The sequence below is a fragment of the Diuraphis noxia genome, unplaced genomic scaffold (assembly GCF_037042655.1).
Source record: "Diuraphis noxia isolate RWA-SAM2 unplaced genomic scaffold, SU_Dnox_SAM2 contig0005, whole genome shotgun sequence".
NCBI classification, from domain to species: Eukaryota; Metazoa; Arthropoda; class Insecta; order Hemiptera; family Aphididae; genus Diuraphis; species Diuraphis noxia.
Genome location: NW_028301715.1, coordinates 33193482 through 33201537, shown reverse-complemented (window position 1 = coordinate 33201537; position 8056 = coordinate 33193482). Strand labels below are relative to the sequence as shown.

General features: G+C 27.7%; 3 non-coding genes across 3 annotated transcripts; all 3 read right to left on the bottom strand.

Annotated features, from left to right (window-relative positions):
* Positions 1-187: 187 nt before the first annotated feature.
* On the bottom strand, positions 188-259 carry TRNAA-UGC (transfer RNA alanine (anticodon UGC)). The gene has a single exon. It is a non-coding gene; the product is annotated as a tRNA-Ala (tRNA).
* A 479-nt stretch (positions 260-738) lies between these two features.
* TRNAA-UGC (transfer RNA alanine (anticodon UGC)) lies at positions 739-810 on the bottom strand. Its single transcript has one exon. It is a non-coding gene; the product is annotated as a tRNA-Ala (tRNA).
* Positions 811-969: 159 nt separating this feature from the next.
* On the bottom strand, positions 970-1041 carry TRNAA-UGC (transfer RNA alanine (anticodon UGC)). Its single transcript has one exon. It is a non-coding gene; the product is annotated as a tRNA-Ala (tRNA).
* Positions 1042-8056: the final 7015 nt, after the last annotated feature.

The window sequence follows — 8056 nt, the reverse complement described above, 5'->3', positions numbered from 1 at the left end:
TGTTAGTATAGTTAAATAACCACCAAATATTATAGGGACCAACTCAGTTTTGTTAAAAAAAAAAAATTGTTAGAATTAAATTTGTTGTCATAATCTATTAAAAAATTAATTTTCATTTACAATTATTAGTCAATTAATAAATTTATAGCAAATATATATTAGATCAATAAAAAGTGCAAAAATTTCTTGGAGATGCCGGGGATCGAACCCGGGGCCTTTCACATGCAAAGCGAACGCTCTACCACTGAGCTACATCCCCGATGCAAAGTTGACAGAAATACATATATTATAAATAACATATATATATTTTCATTACATGCCATATAAAATTTTTTTTTTTAATTTTAATTTAAAATGTACCTATATATAATTATAATCATTTTTTGGAAATTTTTAAAATGTTTATGAAGTACAGGCTACAAAAAAAAATCGTTATCTTCTATCATGAACTGATATTGTACATAACTGACTAGTACTGCTATAATATCATAAGTAAATTATGAAAAACAGATAGCCTGTGTTTATTGCATTCTACATAATTAATTTTAGGATTGAATTTGATAAATCATTGGAGTTTAATGTTGGTTTTATACTTCACATAGGTAATATGGTTTATATAATTGTTTAGGAAACATTGACTCCAAAAACTAAATAGCAGTTGTAAAAGTAAAAGTTCAAAGAATTTATCCTTGAATAGTTTTTGATAACAGATTTCGAAAATAAAAATAAAAATTTTCTTGGAGATGCCGGGGATCGAACCCGGGGCCTTTCACATGCAAAGCGAACGCTCTACCACTGAGCTACATCCCCACGTGACTAGTATAAGTAAAAGTAGGTAATTTAAGGAGTCTTTAGTTAAATATTTGTTTTAATAAATTGTTTAAAAAGTAAAAGCGATGTGAATTAATTATCAATATTATATTTAAGAATAAAAATTTCATTTCAAAAAACAAAACGATAAAAATTTCTTGGAGATGCCGGGGATCGAACCCGGGGCCTTTCACATGCAAAGCGAACGCTCTACCACTGAGCTACATCCCCACGTGTACATATAGTCTTGAATCAAAATGATTTAACAAATTTATATTTCAATTCGATAGGTATTCGATAGGTACATTAGAAAGTATAATATTAAATGTATGATTATTTTAAGAGTAGGAGTCTATTATCTATCCACCTCGTGACCTAATCACCTTTAGTTTTTACACAAGAATTAATTTATTTCATATAACACCTATATGCATACTTATATAAGTAAATAAAGTGTTCAAACAAAACAAACTTAACCTACTTACTTAAAATACTTATGTAGGTTAGGTTGGTAACTGTCATTTATATTTTATGACGTATCATAACGTCATACATCAGTAGGTGATAGATATATTGTATTATTGTACGTATTTTACTGATGAAGTGGTAAAGTAATCGAATTCCACACCATAAGCGCACATTAAGTCTTAAACTTGAGAGTGCTAAAATGTCTTATCCCTTCCCTATATAAGTGACCCTTGGAACTGTGGAAGGTTACGCTCCTCACAACCACAATCACTAACCACTATATATACCTTACTGCATACCATAAAAAAAAATTACTACTTCAAAACATCGAATCAATAAATATGATTTTTAATAAAGAATTTTTTTTTGTACAATTTATTATTACCAATTTTTAAAATGACTAGGTATTAGATTCTTCGACAAAGAAAGAAAGCAACTAGGGTTGTCTAAATTTTTATTACTTTCATCATTTATGTTTTTATTCGTTTTACTCAAATTTTTAGTACCCACTAGACATATTTAAACAAGTAATATTGTGTGAGAACAAAATTCTATATAAATCACAATATAATAATTACTTTACATCGCACTAATAAATAGTTGGTATTTAAGTAGGAAAATGGAAATAATAATAAAATATAATTATTTAATGCAATGCGTTTTGTCACTGGCTGGGAGAACACGAGCGAACAACTAATGGAATCGACTTTTTTTGATTTCATAGTATATCTAGTACTTACTATATAATTTTTATAGGTACTATAAGAACAGATGGTTGAAAATGTCTATATTATCAAACTTAAAATTCTAATTAATATCATTATTTCTATATCAATAATTAATAAACCATCATACTTATTGATGGCTTACAAAAATAAAACCTATTTCACTATAATAGATACTAAAAATAAAGCTGAGTTAAAATTAGTGCATTTCCATTATAAACTGGAATATAATTATTCTTATAAACGCAAAATTACCTACATTTTAAACTTTATTTTTAGCTTAAAATAATTTGGGGGAGCTTACCTCCTGGCACCTTCGTATGCCATCCAATGTGGCAATGTTCCACACTAAAGATCGTAGGTACCGTTTTTGGAGCAAATATACCTAATAAACGCGTTTCATCTAAGGTATTGGCTATAGAGTTTTACCCCAATACAAATTTTAAAAACATATTTACATTTATTATGAAATATATTTTGAGTCCTTTTATAGTCTTCAAAATTTCTATTGAAATATCTAAAAATGTTTTTAATAATAACAAATTAAAATTGTGACTAAAGTTAACAACAACAAAATAACATCTATTTTTAAAATTATTATCAGTGAAAATCAAGTCAGTATGTTCGCTATATAGTACTTTGCAATTTTTTAAATTCTGATCTACAACATTTCGCTCAGAAATAATTTTAATTTTAGTCATCTTGAGACATTTGCATGCCAGAGCGTAAGGCGTAACTATAACCCCGCTTGGTACAAGGGATTCAAAATTGACTTGCAATATGTTTTCAAAATTAATTTAAATTAAATTCGATTTCAAAAAAAAAAAAAAAAGATATTTTGAGAAACTATAATCATGACATTTCTTTGTCTATAGTAGACGATATTGGTATATATTTCTCAACACGTTATTATATTCAGTTTATTGTAAGTAGGTAATATACGTTTCGCTGCTATTAATGATGCGCACTGACGATAGAAGTGTATTCTCATCATCATTTAGCGTCATAAAACCGCGATAATTTCTGTTGAAGATCAGTTGATTCTTAGTTGTTTGGTCATTAAATAGAATTTCAATAATATAAAACAGCTATCTCAATCAGTCAAGACCCAATACCTTATAATAAATCACAATTCACCAATATAATATATTAATAATAAACTATTACACATTTTCATTTTATTGTATTTTACGCAATATTCAATTATGCGTAGGTATGAGTATATGATATGCTACATTTTATTAGAAATTAAATTAAATTAAATTTTTAATTATTGATTTGCGTTTCTATAGTTCGGTTAATAGTCAATAATATCTCATAATTTGTGGTTTGTTTATACGTAAAATGCTCATTATTATACACTTTTAAGATAGATATTTTATAGCAGGATTTTGGGATAATAATTGGTGCCTTGGTGGTATTAAGTTAGTTACAGCATCATTCTTTATCGCACATATTAGATAAAAATGTTAATTTCTAAAAGATAAAATTTTAACTCTCGTTACGTTCAGCTCTAGAGATAATATTATAATGCATATGCAATAACAACAAAACGTATATCATACTCGATCATAGTATGTTCCAAATAATTGTTTAAATCATGACATAAAAAATATAAAACTACGACGACGTTCAAGACGTTTGAGATGTATTAATAAATAATAATAATAATATTTTTATATTTTAATAATTTATTATATTTTATAGTGCGAATCATATATACATGCAGTAACAGTATACATTACAGACTATATTATGTTAATATGAAATAAATCTGCCAAGCACAATAGCAGGTAGTAAGTTTAAATTTTAATTTAAATCGATTTAGTAATATAACGGTTACAGCTCTACATGGTTGTAATAGTAGGTATGCGCATAATATAATATAATATTATACATTATCATGTAGTCTTCATACTACACGATTTTCAATTTTGAATATGTTAATAATGACAGGTGTGTGGTGAACAAATGGTTCGACTAAGGTTTTTAAAACGAGATTTTCTAAATTTGAACACCAACAGCCAACAGCTATTTATATAATTTTCCACGGCTCCATAGACGAAGTGCACAACTAATGCCAAAGTCTCCGGAACGTCAGTATGCCACCGCACCTGCTCCCTTCTTTTCACGTAGCATTTCCACTCGGCCGCGCAAAACAAATTAGGTTAAACAGTTTTAGGGAGACCGTGCAGTATACAATATGTTTAATTACAAAATATTATAATAACTCTAGAATTTAAACGGTTAATACAATATCTATAGGTACCTACATATTTCAACCTTATCCCCGCTTTCAAGTATTGTATCAAATTTTTTATAAGCTTTCAAAGTACGCATTTAAACAAAATTAATTTTTTAACGATGTATATCTATAATTTATAATTATAATTTTCAATATTATTTATATCTGAAAGACTGAAAACGAAAAATATTATGGTCATACCTGATACCTATACCTAGCTACTAGTAGGTAGAGCGAAGTATCGCTTTTTTTTAGAAGCCTTTGAAGTCAAAATATACTTTATTTATACTTTTGAAGACCTACAAATCAAGCTGTTGGAATAAATATTAAATAGTAATACCTATACATAATACGCTAAAGATAATTGAATAATTTTAATTCAATTTATATTTTATTCCTATACCTAATATATAATATAATATTACTCGTTGTATGAGACATACAAATCTTGACTTCTCTTTTTCTTACCTACTCTAGTTTATTTGTAATTTTCGTTGTATTTATATATTGCTGTTAGTTCTATATCAGCTATAATATTAATAATGTAAATATTAACTTTGTTTTTATATCTAAATTTGGTTTCCACCAGTCTTATTAATAAATAAATAAATAAATATGTGAAATAATTATTTAATATTTATTGTATAAACACAACTATAAATCACAATAAACTAAGTTTATTGTGATGTATCATTGTATATTATACTATTATGATAATAGCCAAATTAGACCTAATTAAAATTGGAATTTAAAACCACAAGTATTCAAGTTTAAATAAGGCTTGGACATTAATATTTATTATATATATATATTATATATAAATATAGATAATACGTAACAATACTATATATTTGATAACAATATAATGTGTTGATTGACAAAGGAGGTACATCAATGATATGAGTAAGTAACTAACCAGTAACCTACTACTTTGATACATATATTATAATATAGTCATAACTCCTTAAAATAATTATCAAGTTATATATTTTGTAGGTGATATACAATATTATTACTATTTAACCTATTTGTACGGTCGAAGAGCTATCTAGTTATTTCAATAAAAATTTAGACCATTTAACTTGAAATATTGCCAAAGTATATTAGAAAATACGGTTTACTCCGATTGCAAACATAAATACCTACAGGCTGTAGCTAGTCTGTATTTATTATAATAAATCAATAGTTGACTAGTGCATATAACATATACACCAACAGATTTCTAAAAACTTAGTGTTAATTAGATATTTGAGAACAAATGGTTCTTTATTATTATTTATTTACAGTAAACTTATTTATTTTCTCTTAACCTAATATTTGGAAACTGACTATGAATTTTATAGTTTGCTTATACGTTATACCATTTGACAATAATAACTTAAAAGTGGTTATTAATAATACAAGAAATTTGAGGTACATGGAATAAATATATTTTGTTGTACTATACAATTTCAATGTGTAGATAAATTGTTGAGAAGTTATATAATACTTATTACCTAATCATATACTATATATAGCGTTTAAAGCATTGATATTTATATAATGTATACTAGATAATATATTATATACATATACTTTTTTTAAAAAATTAAATTATAGGTATGTTATATATTTATATAGTTTATATTATACATTTATTTTGTAATAATAATGGATTAATTTATTTTATATTTTGTGTGTAATAACAAATATTTTGTTTTATTTGTTATGTCATCACTCTTGTCACTACCAAACAATTCAACATTTGTCTTTTTTGTTTAAATAGTGGCTTTTCATAACAATTTCCATTTTTAGATACTTTTTGCGTAATTAGTCACATATTATACGGTTATAATCATATAGGTTGTTCCACTATACAAATGCATAATATTTAAATAAAAATAAATATTTATACTTTTTCTGTATGAAATATAGGTATCTTAACATAACACGCATAAAGTTACCTAACATTTGTCAACATTGACGCCTAAAAACAGACAATACATCTGCTAGAATATTTTAGTAATCTCTTCAAGATTTTACTTTAATCGTTCTTTATTATTCATTTACATTAGGTTTCAATATAATATAGTTATGGATTATAAATGGTTATACATCAAAGCACAAAAACAAAACATAATTTTATAATTAATGTTTGTTCGTATATTAATAGACATTTTTTCGGCAATTTATCGTAAGTACAAAAAGTCTGTGTTTTCACTATAATTTACGGCCGTCGGCCAGTGTTGACCTTGGAGATGTGAAACATCCTTATAGTTTTGTCAAAACGTGAAGGCCAAACGCGTGGGCGCCCGGAACGTTGTCGTCTCTCGTTTCTGCACATAGTGTGGTGCAGTATATTAGTATATAGTATAATACGTGTCTATTTTTGTGTGTGTCACCACCGCAGTGTAGTGTAGATAGGTTCAACCTATGAAGTCCCGCTATAGCTAGTCACCACACTCCATTCGGTTTTGCCCGAGGTCAACGTCGTCTCCATAACCCAATATGTTGGTTGTCCGTCAGAGGTTGAAAAATCATAATAAAATGTAAAATAGGGGTAGATAGTCAACGATTCTACACCGAAACGCATACAACTATATATTCGCACGTGCTTTCAGGAGGCGTGGGAGCATAATATACTTATTATAGGCAGTAGGCACAACATACCAGGAACGGACGGGTGGAGGATAGTCTGAGCAAAACAAAAAAAACAAAATCAATGCAACCTGAAGTGTAATTATAAACTGTATATTTTATACAAACAGTTTCCGAATGAACCATGCGAATTGTAAACAATTTGATGTGGCTAAATGCCTAAATCTATATGTTTAGGCGGGAAACCTCTTAAGGCTAGCCTCCCCACATAGTTGCGCCAATGATGAAAGTCTTGCGTGATAATATACTTATAGCGGTCCTATAACCTAACCTAACCTGTATAGTGTATACTTCGGTCTGTTTAACTATGTACGGCTGTATAATAGAGGTTCAAGAGCCGGCGAAAAAATTCGCGGCGGTGATGGTACGATAATAATACTATAATATTAAGAGCTTAAGGTTTTGGCCAACAAACGATTTTGTTTGGTTTTATAAATAACCACGCCGCGAAATACCGCGTTAATTCAAAGCTACGCATATTATAATATATTATGTGGCTGCAATAAACAATTTCCCGGCTGCCACGTCGTTTTTTTACCTTGGCCAATGAATGTATAGTAATATTGTAATAATACACACATTTTTTAAGGGTGCTTAATTATCGAGAGAAATTTGTAGCGCATAGGCTCTCCATAATTTAAATGCTTATTTATTAAAAACAATTATTACAATAAATATTATCAAATATGTATTATGTTCACCAATATTTTTTGAAAACTAAAAACATTTAAAACTAATACATTTCTAGAAAATTGTATTACTTTTGATAAATCACAGATGGTTCTTTAACCATATTATTATAGGAAGATGCCCAATAGCTGAGAGTTAACGAATCCTTAATTTAAATAATGTGATCATAATAATTATTAATTAATAAGTGAGATGCGTATAGAGGTTCTTATTATATACACTTCAAGTGTAAAAGGTATGTACCTAAAACGGAGAAAAAATGTTTATAGTGATGCGCGCGGTTTACCATAATAAACATAATAATCATAAAGATGAAAAATATATGCTGTGCAATTTTTAATTTAATATTTAGCCAGAACCGATGAAATATTATGAGTAGAAGAAAATTAGATCATAAATGTCTTGGCCAGTGAGTAATAATTCTCTGAGAAGATTATTATTTATTATATTGGTATCGTAGTGGTTTCACATCACCGTGTGT